Below are 17237 nucleotides of genomic sequence, written 5' to 3'. Positions count from 1 at the left end.
AGGTGCCAGTTCATACAGGATGGAGAGGGTGTGGGCTTTAGTCTTACTTGCCTACTCTTCCTCAACCTGCGGGAGGCTTACAATTTTTCAGGTATCCCCCTGGTGCCACCGGAAGAGTAGGTACTCCTCCTGTATCTCGCCCACTTCCTAGAAATGGGCAGAAGGGGAGAATCTTACCGGGAATCCACAGTCCATGAGAAAGGGGCAGGGCCTAATGATGTGATTTTATGATAATCACGTCATTTGGTCCTGCCCTCTATTCGAATATGCACGATTCGTGTCATTCTGCAGTGCACCGCCAACCTGCATCTCCTCTCCAGGCTTCTCCCAGACTGGACATTACTAAAGTAGGCAAGTATGGCTGTAGTTCATGCTGCAATACTACATACTAGTCGCCATAAGAGAGAGTTGCAGGAAGATGGAGAGGGTAGGAAGTGTGTAACAGACTGCAGGCTGTGTTTGTTTGTTTGTCAGGCACTAGCTAGCACCTGCAATAAGTGCAAACAGGCTCTTGTGTATGTTTGTTAGAAGTGAACTTGAAGTGAGCTGCACTTACTTACAATCGTTTTTCATAGATGTCCTACTTCTATATTCTTTGAAACTGCCATATGTTTGAGCCGCTGCTCCACTGCTTAGTTTATACAGTCACCTCACTGCAGCCTTTGGCCAATATTGGGGAAGTAATATTGTGAGCTAGAAGGAGGTCCAAATTGACTGGAAATTAATGGAAATGAATATTGATATAATATTGATGTTAATAATACTTTAGGAAGAAAATCAGGTCCAAGTTACATGACTTTATCTGTTGTTATAAATTTTTAAAGAAATCCAAATCCAAAAGCAAAAACTAATTTAAAACACGAAGGTGGTATTGCCAAAGCACAACAATGATTCAGAATCAAAAGCAAAACACAGGGGTCTACGCACATCTCCAAATACTTTCTAGCAGGGTCGCAACTAGTGGGGGCCATGGGGGCATGTGTCACGGGCACCGGAATTGAGGGGGCACCGCAGGGCCAGCACCCCTCCTCCCTTCTCTCCTTGCTTCCTCAGCATGCAATGCATGGACAGTGCACACTGTACTGGGCTCTTGCAGGTTCAGTCACAACAGGGGCAATCAGTGACACGGCAGCGTGATGTCATAGGTTTTGTTGAAGGTCACATTGCAGCACATCGTCCCCACCCATGCTGAGGCAGGCTATGGTGGTGAGGGCCTGGGGGCTGGATGAGGAAGGTGATGGGGATAGGGGCTGGCTGGGGAAGATGATGGGCGCAGGCTAAGGAAGATGGGGCGGATGCTGGCTGAAGAAGGTGACAGGGGTAAGGTGATGTCACGTGTGCTGAAGAACAGTGTGTGAGGAGTCTGCTGACTATCCTGCCTTAAGGAGGAGCAAGAAGAACATCCAGGTAAGAGATATAGGGGGAGAAACAAAGGCTTCTGCAGTGATATGGGAAGAGGGGTGACACAAACTACTTCAAGACACCTAGTTGCAAAATTACTGCCTTGTCCCTGATAACAAAATTCATAGTTTTGGCACTGATACTAGTTGCAATTATAGAGAGTTGTAGGTAGAAGGAGTAGGTTTGAAGTGTGTAAAAGACTGCAGGCATCTTGTGTATGTTTATTTGTCAGACACTAGCTAGCACTTGCAATTCAATGCACACAGGGCCTGATTCAGACCCGGTTGCAAGCGCTGAGCGCTCACAACTGGGTCAGTGGTGGCCAAGAGTGCATGCGCTCGACGGAGCCGGCTCCGCCGTGCGCATGTGCGAGACCCGGATAGCGACGGGCAATCCGTTGCTCCAGGTCTTGCACCAAAGAAGGCGTGCTGTCGATGTTGAGTGACAGCACGCCCCTTTGGTGGGCGGGCCGGGGGGGTGGCTGCCCAGACGGAGGCATTCCCATGAGAATGGGTACCGTTTGGGGGTGGCTCTGTTTGAGCCGAAAGCTCTCTGGGGCTTGCGGCCACGAGACCCTACCACAAGGGTCTCGTTGCAAGCCCGATGGTCGCGATGGCCTTGACCATCGCGACCATCATCCTGGCCCCTCGCATTAGCTGTGGGTGGCAAAATCTAAAAAAAAAAAAGACGCCCTGATTCAGAGCGAGCGCTCTGACAGAGCGTCCGGCTCTGAATCTGGGCCAAAGACTCTTGTGTATGTTTGTTAGACGTGAACTTGAAGTGAGCTGCACTTATAATTGTTTATCATAGATGTACTATACTCTTTTAAACTGCCATGTGTTTGTGCCGCTTAGTTTAGCCAGTCAGTTCGCTGCAGCCTTTGGCCAATATTAGTGAATACAATATTGTTAGCTGTGAGGTGGTCAAAATTGACTGGAAATTAATATTATTTATGTTAATAGTACTATAGTAACAAATAACAGGTCCAAATTGCATTATTTTAGCTGTTTTTATATTTTTTTTAAAGAACCAAATCCAAAACCAAAAGCAAAACTGAATCTAAAATGCTTGAGGGCAGTTTTGACAAAATCAAAACACAACATTGATTTAGCATGTTGGCACTGGTGAAATATAGACCTGGTCAGAATGTCGACAAAGACTTTTTCAGGTAAGTCTAATGCTAACCCTAACTGTAAACTCTAAATGTAAGCCCAACCATAACCCTAACCCTAATACTAATGTCAACATTTTCATGTTGAATTTCTTATGATGACTTTTTGTCCATGTTGACATTTTCCAGAGGTCATGATTTTAGATGTCAACATTTTAACCATGTCGACATTGTAATTGTCAATATTATGGTGTCAACCTTATGAATGTCGACATAGTAATTGCCTAGTTAGTGTAACCCCCTTTTCTCTCTAAAAGGACATTAGGTTACATACTCCCATGTAATCTATTTTACCCACCCTTAACCCGACGTTAAGCGGTGAACCTATCCAGATCAGTGCCTCCACCAAAGTATCAGTAGTCAGTCAGGGCCTACTTGGGAAAACCCTATTATGTAAATGTAAGAATAAGTAATACTAATTTGAATAATACAGGTAAGTAGACTTGCAGTTTAATATACAAGCTATAACAAGCTACATCATATACAAGCTATAACAATTAATAATTACCTACAGTACCATATACCTTGGAATTAGTTTTTTTATACACTAAAAGATAAATATTAAATGAGCTTACTTCCAGTGTCTGTTATAGTGAAACATGCAAACATACATAACAGATACAAATATAATATTATCTCCTAACACTCTAACAAATGTTCATATTTCTTACATTGAGAATAGATAGTCATATACCGAACTCTCCTCAAGTCCACAACATAGTCTTTATAAAAGGAGAGACGTAGTCCTATGAGCAGAGTGGGTTGGGTTGGCTGCTAGTCAGAATACCAACAGCGGCATCCCGACAGCCAGAATCCCGACAATCATAGAAATTAACGGTGTTTTGCTAACCCCTACCCTAACCCTCCCTCCCCAGTGCCTAACCTAACCTCCCCTCTTGTGCCTAAGCCTAACTTTCCCCTCCCTGCACCCTAAACCTAACACCCCCTCCCCGGTGCCTAAACCTAACCTCCCCCTCTATTGCTTAAATCTAACTTCACCCTCCCCGTGCCATAATCCTAACACTCCCACTCTGGTGCCTAACCCTGACCCTGCACCCTAACCCTAACCGCATTCCAGGATGCTGACTACATCCTGAGCAGAGCAATAGTCTCTGGTAATTAAGAAGCCTGTGCGCCAGTTCTCCCTATTGCAAGGTGAGCAATAGTGTTGCTCTATTAAATTCACTATGTTTTGAAATCTACTCTATTCATGTCACGACTCTAGGAAAGTTGGCCTCCTGTGATGAATCAGACTCTATGGGCTGAGACCGTGGTAGCAAAAACCGAGGAGGTTTCAGATAGCTTTTATGAAAAAACAGAGGACTGTTGGGAATGATGGATAGAATCAGAACTAAAAGTCCAGAATGAAAGGAAATTATAAGAATGTGAGTCTTAAGAATCTGTGATGAGAAGTAGCAGCGTAGTAGAAGTAGAATGACTGATATTAGTGTAAGAACTCCATGGCAAGCAGGACACTAGTCAGATGATGCTGAATATCCTCAAAAGACGGATGCAGGGATCCAGAGTCCGAGTCACCGGGGTTCACCCACTAAGACAAGACCGGGATCCTAGGTCAATAGTATAGAGGTATATCCAGCTAGACTGTGATGACTTTGGCTTGTGATGAGTATGGGTCTTGAGTACACAAAGGTGCGTCGAACTCCAAGTGTAGTACACTGAGATGCATCACGGAAATATGGACAGAATGCCCAGGTGTGCATCTATAGGTGCTCCTGGTTTGTACCCCAAGTAGTGTCTTTAGGTGCTTCGGGTTTGTACCCAAAGTAGCGTCTATGACAGCAAAGCAGGACACAGAGGTATACAGGAAGTCAAAGACTTGACGGTATCAGGAGCCAAATACTAGGACTTGAGAAGACGTTGTACAGGCACTGAATGAACATCCATGTAGGGGTTTATATAGGCAGTACCTGTCGCTGATTGGCAGCTGATTCCCAGCAGACCTAAGAGCTAGATCTGATTGGTTGATCCAACATCACAAGCAAATTGGCCGCACCCATGAACCGGTGTCCTCGCTGATGGTATTGGAGGATGACGCATTACTGCATGAGAAGTATCAGTCAGCACTGGAGCAAGAGTTTGAAAATGATGGGAGCCAAGCTTGGAGCCAGTGAACCAAAGGACGGAGGTATGTAATGCCGCTGAGAGGACTTTGCATCGAGACCTAGTGATCACATTCCTGACCATACCTCCAATGTTATGGGTGGACTCCAGATGCCCTTTAGGTTTCTGTGGAAATCTTGAATGAAAGTTGTGCACCAACCTAGCAGCATGTACATCTGCTGACTTGATCCAGGACCTTTCTTGAGGGCCATACCATTTCCAAACCACAAGATATTGTAATTGTTCTTGGTACCAACAGGAACCTAAGATCTTCACAACCTCAAACTCCACTCCCTGAGCAGTTTGCACAGGTGGAGTCGTGGGAATCTTGGCATGGAAATGATTAAGCATTAACGGCTTAAGTAAAGAAACATTAAAAGTGTTTGGAATTCGAAGATTAGGCGAAGGTGTAATTTACACGCCACATGGTTAATGACCCATTTGATCTGGAATGGCCCAATGAACCGAGGGGCGAATTTCACAGTGGGCACCCTGAGTCTCAAATTCTTAGTTGAAAGCCACACGCAACCAGCAGGGGAAAACTTGGGCACAGTGGACCATTTTCTGTCTGCAAAGATTTTATAGTTATGCGATGCGTTTCTAAGGGACAACTGAACTTGTCTCCAAATCTGCGCAAAATGTTGTAAAGCAGAACTGGCAGTGGGAACTTCCATGGTGGGTGAGGACTGGAATTCGGGGATGCGTGGGTGTAACCCATAGTTGGCGAAGAAAGGACTTTGTGGGCAAATTCCGCCCAGGGTATCAAATCTGCCCAGTAATCTGGAGAAGAGACAAGTATATTCTGAGGAAGGTTTCCAGGTTTTGATTTACCCTCTCCATTTGACCATTCAATTGCGGGTGGTAGGCTGAAGACAACTGTAATTTAATTTGCAAAGCTCTCCAGAAATGGACCACGAATTGCACTCCACAATCCAAGACTATCTCCTGAGGAAGACCATGCAAATGAAAGATCTCCTGAATGAATAGTTGTGCCAATGTAGCAGGAGTTGGAAGATGTGGCAGAGGGACAAAGTGAGCCATGTTAATGAAATGATCCACTATGACTCATAAGATGGTAAGCCTTTTAGATTCTGATAAATTAGTGATAAAGTCCATTGACAAATGTGACCATGGTTTGACTTGAATTGAGAGAGGATGTAGTAACCCTGCAGGAGATTGTTGTGAATTTTTATGCTGAACACATTTGGGACAGGACTGTATAAACTCTTGCACCTCAGTTTTCATGGAGGGCCACCAGTACTTTCTTTGAAGGAAGGAATGTGTCTTATGAACACCAGAGTCACCAGAAAAGAGGGAATCATGAGCCCAGGATAGTAATTTGTTCCATAGTTCTGGAGCAACAAACATTTTTCACCGAGGAGTAGGAGAGACTTCAGTGGTCGCAAAGGCCAGAGGATTGAGAATAGGATACTCTTGCATAGAGGTTTGCCCCTCTTTTTCCAACCTGGAAATGGCATCGGCTTTGGTGTTTAAAGATCCTGGGCGATATTTCAACATAAAGTCGAAACAGGAGAAAAATAGTGCCCAGCAGGCCTGGTGAGGATTCAAGCAATGGGCCGACTTCAGGTATAGGAGATTTTTATGATAAGTGTAGATGGTTATTGCGTGTTTTGCTCCTTCTAACAAGTATCTCCATTCTATTAGAGCCAACTTAATGGCCAAGAGTTCCTGATCGCCGATGGAGTAGTTCTTCTAGGCAGGAGAGAATCTCCAAGAAAAGAAGCCACAGGATACAGGCTTCCTATCCGCAGATGTCTGAGACAAGACTGCTCCCACTCCATAGACTAATACATCCACCTCTAGGACAAAGGGTTTCTCAATGTCAGGTTGTAAAATAATTGGTGCAGAGGAGAAGGCTTGCTTGAGTGTATTAAATGCTGAAAGAGCTTCTGGAGACCAATCAGCCGGATTGGCTCCCTTTCAGGTCATAGCTGTGATGGGTGCTACCAGTGGCAAATGCAGGATTTCTAGAGGGGGGTTTCCAAATGCTTGATTTTAGAGTGAGTGTGGCCAGTCCATGAAGAGGGCATAACTAGCACTTATCCAGCTTTAATATGTTACATACAAAGTATATTGTGTTGCATAATTCCAGCATATACAGGACCAGTGATCACAGTAAGCCATTAGATACGGCAGTAGGCCATCCTGTCTAAGCAGAATTGTCTTTTTTTCAGAAATGGGCATCATTCCTGAGCATTGGAGTAAGTCCGGGAGCAGCAGAAGAACTTAGCACTGCCCTGGACATATATGTACATATCGGTCTCTTTATGTACTGGATAGTGTATTATACAGTATTAATTATTAACCCTATTGATGGTCTATAGCAGTGCACCCCTAACAGTGCATGTTTTTCACATCTCCAAGTTGGGGCACAGGTATATTTATTACTGGCTGACACATTTTAAAAGATCCACAGTTGCTGCTAATGATTTCATTTGTGATACTGAGAAGAACATGCAGCACTAGTAACATTCTATTATATTACTATTTCTATTGTGGTCATGGTGTGTGCTGGGGAGGGTGGTTTCCAGGCAGATGGAAACCCCCCCTGCCTATTATTCTCCCATCCCCCTCGCCCCCCCGGGAATAACATATAGCAGATAGCTGGAATGATCTAATAAATATTATCCTCCCATCCCCCCACCCGGTGGGGGGATGGGAGGATATTTATTAGATAATTCCAGCTGTCTGCTATATGTTATTCCAGGGGGTTGGGGGGGATGGGAGGATTCCTCTCATTCTTCCTCCCCCCGGAATAACATGCAGCTGACAGCTGGCATAATCTAATAAATATTATCCTCCCCCCACCTAAAATACATGGAGTATGGTATTATTAATACATATTGTCCCAGCCTGGCTGCTCCCCCCCCCTATCCATACAGCAGTCGAATGGCATCATGAGAAATATTACTCCTAGCCCCCAAACCGCCCCCCCCCCCACCGCCGCCCGCAAGATCCCTGCCGCAGCCGCTCCCCCGGCAGTATTGTGAGTCATGATCACTGGCTTAAACAATAAATATCCCGGCGCTCGGCCACCTACGTCTTGTGGCTAACACTCAGCTGAGCTCCGGAAAAACTCCACAGTCGAGCGCGCTGGAGTTGTGACAGTGCGGCATGAGGCGCTGAGTCATTCTCCGATCACTGTGCGCCCGGCCTGGGAACTGACTGGAAGGGGCTTGCGCACTGGAGCTTCCCCTACAGCCAGCCCAGGCAGTGTCAGTCTTGGCAAAAAAAAATAACAAATCTTTTGTTCAGCGCTGCTCGCCGGGTCAGTCAGGGGGGGTTTTTAGGTACTTGGAAACCCCCCCTGTGTGCGCGGGTGGCTACAATGGTGAAAAAAGATCTGATAAAGTTCCTGTAATAGTTTTGAAGCCTAAGAATCTTTGAATGGCCTTCAACGAAGTGGGCAGCACCCAATCCTGGATAGCCTTGAGTTTCTCGGTATCCATCCACAATTCTGAACCGGAGATCACATATCCAAGAAATGCTATGGTAGGGACTTTGAAAACAAACTTGGACAATTTCCTAAAGAGATGGTTAGCACGCAATCGGACCAACACTTCCCTCATATGTTGTCGGTGGGTACTGAGATCACTTGAAAAGATAAAGATATCGACCAGGTAGACAATAATATACACGTATAGAACATCCCGGAAGATCTCGTTGACGAACCCTTGGAACACCGCTGGAGCATTACAGAGGCTGAAGGGCATCACTAAATATTCATAATGCCCATCCTGGGTATTGAACGCGGTTTTCCACTCATCCCCTTCACAAATTCTTATCAAGTTGTATGCTCCGTGATGAGAGGCAAGGGATATTTGTTCTTGATGGTAATATCGTTAAGACCTCGATAGTTAATGCATGGTCGTAATTCATCATCTTTTTTCTTGATGAAAAACAACCCCAGCACTGGCAGGAGATGGAGAAGGATGGATAAATCCCTTCTGCAGATTTTCTTGGATATCCTGGGACATGGACTGGGTCTCTGGAATCAACAAAGGGTATGTATGGCCCCAGGGAGGCACTTTTCCAGGCATCAGGTCAATAGGACAATCCCAGGGATGATGAGGTGGCAATTTATTGACCGCTTGTTCCGAAAATACATCAGCAAAGCCCAGAAACTGATGGGGAATATCATTAGAAAGATAAGCCTTAGTGTCCATAACTCGAAACACTCGGTCCAGACATTGATGATGATATTGGGGACTCCAAGACAGAATCTGAGCAGAAAACCAGTCGATATGAGGATTGTCCTGATGTAGCCATGGCAGTCCAAGGACTACTTCATGGGTGGTGGCTGGGCTGACTAGAAACTCTATCTGTTCTATGTGCAGAGCTCCAATTTTCATTCTGAGGACTTTGGTTGAATGGGTGATGATTCAGTTATCTATTCGTGTCCCATTGACTGTAGTGAGAGTAATTGGATGAGGAAAAAGACAAATTGGGACAGCTAATTGCTGAACCATGGACGAGGACTTGAAATTACCGGCAGCACCGGAATCAATTAGGGCGGTGAACTCTAGGAAGTGGGACTCGATATCTTCGATGTAGACAGGAATGAAACACTCTTGATTTGGGAAGGTTTCAGCAAGAACCCCTAGCCTGACTTCCCCATTGCAGACTAGGTCCATCCAATTCCTGGCCTCAAAGAACACTTATTCAGGAAATGTTCTGGGGACGCACAATAGTGGCATCAAATCTGTCACCGTCTACGTTGTTTTTCCTCTTCTGTTAATTTGGCCTGATTCAAATGCATCGATTCTTCATTGGTAGAGGTAGAAGTGTGAGGCTGAGGTAGTGAACGAGCCCTAAGATGGTCACTTCAGCTATTCTCGACACCACGTTCAAGTATACGCAGATCAATTTTGACACTGAGGGATATCAGGTCTTCTAGGTTGTCTCTTAGATCCCATTTGACCAATTCATCCTTGAGTGTGTCTGAGAGACCATTCCAGTAGGCAGCTTTCAAAGCTTTGTTACTCCACTGTAGCTCGGCTGCTACTATCTCCCTCCCTGGTGCCTAACCCTAACCCTTCCCCTAGTGCCTAACCCTAACCCCGCACCCTAACCCTAACCTTCCCCTAACACCCTGTTACCTTCAGGTATTCCAATGGTCAGGATACTGGTGCCAGGATCCTGACCTGTTGGGATTTGGCACCGTTATTTAGACCGCTGGTATCCCGTATGCCGGGATGCCGACTACATCCTGGTAATTAAGAAGTCTCTACCTTATTGCAAGGTGAGCAATAGTGTTGCTCAATTAAATTCACTATGTTTTGAGATCTACTCTATTCATGTCACGACTCTTGGAAATTTGGCCTCCTGTGATGAATCATACATACTCTACAGGCTGAGACCGTAGTAGCAAAAACTGAGGAGGTTTCAGATAGCTTTTCCTCATCGGAGAAATAAGATTAGAATCCAAGTAGATTTTAAGAATTCGAGGTTAATTGAACAAACAGAAGACTGTTGGGAATGATGGGTAGAATCAGAACTAAAAGTCCAGAATGAAAGGAAATAATGAACGTGAGTCTTAAGAATCTGTGATGAGAAGTAGCAGCGTAGTAGAAGTAGGATGACTGGTATTAGTGTAAGAACTCCACGACAAGCAGGACACTAGTCAGATGACACTGAATATCCTCAATAGATGGAAGCAGGAATCCAGAGTCCGAGTCACCGGGGTTCACCCAGTAAGACGAGACAGGGATCCTAGGTCAATAGTATAAAGGTATATCCAGCTAGACTGTGATGAGTTTGGCTTGCAATGAGCATGGGTCTTGAGTATACAAAGGTGTGTCGAACTCCAAGTGTAGTACACTGAGATGCGTCACAGAGATATTAATGGAATGCGCAGGTGTGCGTCTATAGGTGCTTCGGGTTTGTACCCAAAGTAGCGTCTATGACAACAGAGCAGTACACAGAGGTATACAGGAAGTCAAAGACTTGACAGTATCAGGAGCCAAATACTAGGACTTGAGAAGACTTTGTACAGGCACTGAATGAACGTCCATTAAGGGTTGATATAGGCAGTGCCTGTCGCTGATTAGCAGCTGATTCCCAGCAGACCTTAGAGCTAGATCTGATTGGTTGATCCAACATCACATGTCAGAAGCAAGATGGCCACGCCCATGAAACGGCGTCCTCGCTGATGGTATTGGAGGATGATGCATTACTGCATGAAACGTATCAGTCAGCACTGGAGTGAGGGTTTGAAAATGATGGGAGCCACGCTCGGCGCAGTCAACCGAAGTCTGGAGGTACATAATGCCGCTGAGCGGACTTTGCATCGGGACCTGGTGATCACATTCTTGACAATTCAGACCATGCAATCTTCTGGGTTAGAGTATAAAGAAACTGAATCATGCACCAAGTAATGATAATAGCTCCAAAACTATCAGTGTCTCTCCTTAAAGGGGCCTATCCATTAGCAGATAAATTGAACGATAGAACGATATACCGTTCAAACGTTCAATTTATCTGCTATGGATAGGCCCTGAATGATGACAGCTGTGCACTCCCGCGGCCAATAAATTGAATCTTTCATCTCTCCAACAAGTTGATCAATTATCGCATATCGCTGACAGATATTAAAAATATCTGGCAGTTTATATGCAGTAAATGACGAACGACGAAAGACGAAAGAAAAAAATCCACTCCCTGAATGATGTCATGCGATATCGTTCATCGTTCGTCATTTGCCAAAATCTGTCATGTATATGACAGATATCGTTCAGCACAGCCACCGGAATTTTCAACGGATATCTTTTGTCTTTCATCGCTCAGAAAAACATCTGCTAATGGATAGGCCCCTTAACTATCAAATAAGACACAGCTTAGCTGATTTAGTCTAGCAGAGCCCAATGCTGAAGTTACTATGCAGCAGAATGCTGATATAGCAATCCCCTAGCTTGCTGAATACTTAAATGATGCACTAGGTATCCATTCTTAGAATCCAAGTATAAACTTTGCCTCTCTCCAATATTTCAACTCTGTAGTTTGCATATTTTCAGCAGTAGACAACTGAAACTCTCCTTTTTATTAGCGGATACTAGTAAAGCTGTACTCATTTGTATTTTCCTCCATCTCATAACTTGTAGTCTCTGCACAGGACAACTCCCATAAACCCTTTGCCTGTGGCTGTACTCCACTGTATCTCACCTTACTTTACTCAGCTGGTCACTCCGGACAATATATGTTCCTTATTACTTTGATGGCTACAATCTTCTCCTTAGTGAGTTGATACCCTAACTTTGGGTATAGGCTGTTCTAGCATTAATTATATATGGTATCATATATGGTTCTCATTAATCCATATTATGATGGTTGGTTGCTTCTGGGATGCAGTAATGGTCATGGTGAGGACGCAGTTGAAACTACTCAATATGGGTTAGTGCTACTGCTGTTACCCAATAACTTGTGTCCCAAACATTGCTCTCCACTGCATGGATTTCCCCTTATGACAGTGCACCTCTACTGGAGCTCCTATTCGGAATTGTGCTTATGATGGGTATGGCTGAGTTGCACTTACTGGCTAATAGCGCCATCTCCCTCCTCTCTTTACACGTGCATGCAGGGGGGCTTTCTGAGTACCTGGAAACCCCCCCTGGCTGCCAATCCATCACCATGCAGCTGAAGGATTTCAGACAACTGTGTCACTGGCGGCTGGAAGAAAGCTGCCTGCACAGTGCCCGCCCACATTGACATGCACCAGGTCCAGCCATCGCGGAGAACAGAAAGGCAGAAGGAGCAGGGTGGGGGTAGCTCCTCCCACCCTGCTCCTTCTGCCATTCTGTTCTCCTCCACGAAGGAGAAGAAAACTCTCTTGTTGGGGGCACTCGAATGTAAAGGTTATAATAAGAATAATATATAAAAAATAACTTTTATTAGATATATTTTAAAATACCAAAAACAAGTCTGAGCCTGTTACTTATTGGCATTACTGTTGGAATAACAGCTATAAATTATCACAAGCAGAACACGAACATACATAGAACATAAGACAACATATAATACAATACTTATCACAATTATGTGAAGCTAAGTGAAATATTACAAATAGGTCTATAATTCTCTGTCTCATACAATATTGAGACCTATATAAAACATATACTAGTTCAATGACCTCATAATGTCATCATAGCACAATGGCTAATCAGAATTACGGCAGAAGCATACAAGGAAATCTTCTAGAAAAGAATGTGATAATAACCATACAATATTCAATATAGGTTACGTGAGATATCACAGCACAATAACACTGAACAGTAATCAGAGAAATACAATGATAAGGGGGTCAGATGAAATAATAGCTGACCCTGCAAATATCAAAATGAATATAAGTAAATCACAGGTTGTAATGAGAGGCAGATCACACGTAGGTCGCCTGTGATGCCACCCAGGTACTTGTAGACAGTAAGGTTATAGGAAAAAGTAAAGCTACTCCTTTATGTGGAGTTTACAAAATAGCAGCTGCTGCATGCCATTGTATAACCATTGAATGGCATGTGAGCGTACTATAAAGGTACTCCCAGGGTAGGGAATAAGTACAATGAGTATCTGCTGTTGGACTGCGTTAAAAAGAAGGTCCTGGTGTAAACATTGCAGGAATATATTATATCCTGTGCTCAAACTATATCCCCCTATTCCCCCCTTCCCTGGTCATTTATGCTCCTCCACGAAGGACAAACTGCATGACAGCAAGAAGAGGTCAGTTATTGTACAGGGGCTATTGTACTGGGCTACAGAGGGTTAATCGCAGGGGAGATTCTCACCTCCACGATCTGGGTACATGAAGAAACATGAGTCAGCTGATGCAGGCATGCAGGGACTGCACACACTGGGGAGTCTTCTGCAGAGCTCCTCCCTGCTGCTGCCTGGCTGTGTCACAGAACAGGCTACTCTGACTGGAAGCAGCAAATGTAAGTGAAATCTACAAGTTAAATGCTTGTAATTTGATTGTTCCAGTAGCTGCTCCTAATGCACAGGGGAGGCACAGTATGCACAGGCACTAGCAGGGATCCCCCATCCCTACACAATCAGATGCAGACCCCCTCCTCCCAGCCACATCCTAGAGCAGCAACAGGTACCTGGAGCCTTCTCCCAGCAGTCTCCATTCATGATGTGGAACTGGCCCCAGTCCAAAATGCCCCCCATGCAGGGGGGGGGGGGGGGGGTGGCTGTGACTAGTGTCTGTTTGGCTTGGGTGTAGTTGTCACCTATCATACATGTTACTAACTTACATGCAGCTAAAGGTGGAGCCATGCCATAGCCTGCTCCAAAGTCTGTGTGTTCCCCTACACCAGCTCCCTGTCCCCTCCATACCCACCCAATTCTAATCGGCATCACCTCCCTGACACTTTCATAGACTCCACTACTTCTCTGCATCACTTCCCCTGACTTCTGCATTACCCACTGGGTCCTCACCTCACTATACCCAACACTACCTCTCTGCATTACATAAATGATTTTTCCCTAAATAGCACTACATCACGTAGCCCTAATTGACCCTCCATACCTAGTACTACTAAACAGATCACTCCATATCAAGCAGTGCACCTTCTTCTTCCACTTTTCATAGTCATAAACGAATCATAATTCAGCTTTTCTGCCCAGAAGGCAAAGTTATCTTCAAGCAACAATTTTCTATAACTATTTATAACTTGGATCAGTTAGCGACAAGTTTAAATGATAAAAAAAAATCAAATTGTGACCATCCTCAGTTGCCATAGTGTATTTGGGGCTAAATAGCTTGATATACACACAACAGCTAGTGTGGTGATGTAGTGTAGTTATATAGTGTGGGGAGGTAGTGTAGGTATATATAGTGTGGGGAGGTAGTGTAGGTATATATAGTGTGGGAAGCTTGTGCAGTGATATAGTGCAGGAAGGTAGCGTAGTGATGTAGTGTGGAGAGGTAGGGTGGTGATGTAGTGTGGAGAGGTAGCGTGGTGATGTAGTGTGGAGAGGTAGCGTGGTGATGTAGTGTGGAGAGGTAGCGTGGTGATGTAGTGTTTAGAGGTAGCATAGTGATGTAGTGTTTAGAGGTAGCGTAGTGATGTAGTGTGGAGAGGTAGGGTGGTGATGTAGTGTGGAGAGGTAGCGTGGTGATGTAGTGTGGAGAGGTAGCGTAGTGATGTAGTGTGGAGAGGTAGCGTAGTGATGTAGTGTTTAGAGGTAGCGTAGTGATGTAGTGTTTAGAGGTAGCGTGGTGATGTAGTGTGGAGAGGTAGCGTGGTGATGTAGTGTGGAGAGGTAGCGTAGTGATGTAGTGTTTAGAGGTAGCATAGTGATGTAGTGTTTAGAGGTAGCGTAGTGATGTAGTGTGGAGAGGTAGGGTGGTGATGTAGTGTGGAGAGGTAGCGTGGTGATGTAGTGTGGAGAGGTAGTGTGGTGATGTAGTGTGGAGAGGTAGCGTGGTGATGTAGTGTGGAGAGGTAGCGTAGTGATGTAGTGTTTAGAGGTAGCGTAGTGATGTAGTGTTTAGAGGTAGCGTAGTGATGTAGTGTGGAGAGGTAGGGTGGTGATGTAGTGTGGAGAGGTAGCGTGGTGATGTAGTGTGGAGAGGTAGGGTGGTGATGTAGTGTGGAGAGGTAGCGTGGTGATGTAGTGTGGAGAGGTAGCGTAGTGATGTAGTGTTTAGAGGTAGCGTAGTGATGTGCTCCCACTGCCCGCCCGGGAGATCTTCTCTGCACATGATGTTCACACCCCTTGTAGTGACAGACATAAAGGCCCTTGACAAATTTCAGCTCCAGGCCCATGTGGACCTTAATCTGGCACTGCTGGTAATGCAGTTTGAGTCACCTGGTGGCGGGTTTCCATGGGAGTGGGATGTTCTTTTATAAATTATGCTGTGCTAGTTTGCCTGCGTTCATATTTTTAAGTGAAAGCGGTGTCTGTTAGTGTATGTGTGTGTCTGTGTCAGTGTGTGTGGTTCGGTATTTGGAAACCCCCCTTTCAAAATCCTGCATTTGCCACTGCTCCTGTCTGCCAGACTCTGCCCTTGGATGCATCTGCTGCCTCGACCCTGGTCACCTCAGCCCACACCAGCCACTCTGCCGATGATGCTCTCCTCCTGTCAGAGGTATCCCTCCACCGGGATTGTCCCCTCCAGCGTCAATAGGGCAGAGTGAGTACCGCTGCCCCCTCAGTATCCACTGCTCCAGATTAGCTGCCTCTCCGGCTCTGCCCCCCTGCGGCCAGCAGGCACTGAGGAGAGAAATCTGCAGACTTGTCATCAGTTGCTGCTAACAGCTCTTATTAATCTCTCTCTGAACTTGGCCCTTCTTTCCCTGACTGGAACCCAACCACTCCCAGCCATATCACTCCACCCCTTTTTCTCCAGTGCATCCAACACTCTGTAGCACATCCTCACCACAGAGAAAAAAAATCCATTGATACTGGACCCCATGTTTACTTCAGTTTTATCATTCATTTAATTTATTTTGAATGATTTATGACCTCTGAAGAATACTTTCTCAAGACACTGCAATCCAAAACCAGAAACCAATTGTAATTTATGTGCAGAAACCCAAGGCAAACACTCAGCAATTAGCTAATTTATAGATTTAGTACAAGTTAAGACAATGAAAGCACATGTCTGGTTGGTGTCACAATCCAGTGCAAGAAATTCCTCTGTGGAGCACAGAGAACTTGGGGGTTCAGATGGCTGGAAGGCAGCTAGGGAAGTGGCAGTCCTAGTTCCCTCAATAAAGGTCAAACCTGGGTGTTGACTAGACCTAGCCAGAGGTGCGGAGTATAACCCATGTCGAAGGCGGATGATTGGCTGAGACCAGATCTCAAGTTAATATCGGGCGATGCCATTTTATGTTGCCCCTGACGACGCCATCTTGTGTCGTCAGCATGAAACCATTGTGTACAATGCTAATATGCTATTATTAGCATTGTGCGACTGCATTGCTACCACATATTGTTAAAAGTCCTACCATACCCCATACGCACATTAAATCATACATATAATATACAAGATGCATAGCGCACAGTTGCGCTGTTTATTAAAACACTCTGCACATAAAAAGCACCATGCATATTAACGACTACACGCAATATCCTTACACTTACACATACCATAACTTATATAAAGGTTCCCTAAGCATTACGGTTAATATTAAAGGTTATATATGTTATCAAGTCTATTGTGAAATACATATATTTGGTATCTGAGGTTTAGTACATGATAAGCAGACCATGTTTGGTGCCATTCTAAACCACTGTTTATTTGCAGATTTCCAGTTCCATCGGCAAGGAAATCACAACATGTGTTTGCAAGTTATGGATCATAGAGAGATAGGCATTGAAATGTACTCTGTAATGTAATGTTTATTAGCCAGTTTAGACTTGTTCTTCGGTGGGCAAATGCACACAGAGAGCTGTTGGAGGGCTGAACTATTACAATACAAACTGACCTATGAACTGTATTGTAACAGAAGAACCAGGAGGAAGAACCAATGGGATTATGCCAACTCATTTCGTATTGCCTATCTCTGCAAGGGTACATATGCAA

The sequence above is a fragment of the Taudactylus pleione genome, unplaced genomic scaffold (genome assembly GCF_031769625.1).
Source record: "Taudactylus pleione unplaced genomic scaffold, aTauple2 ptg000127l, whole genome shotgun sequence".
NCBI lineage: Eukaryota > Metazoa > Chordata > Amphibia > Anura > Myobatrachidae > Taudactylus > Taudactylus pleione.
This window is presented reverse-complemented; position numbering follows the sequence as displayed.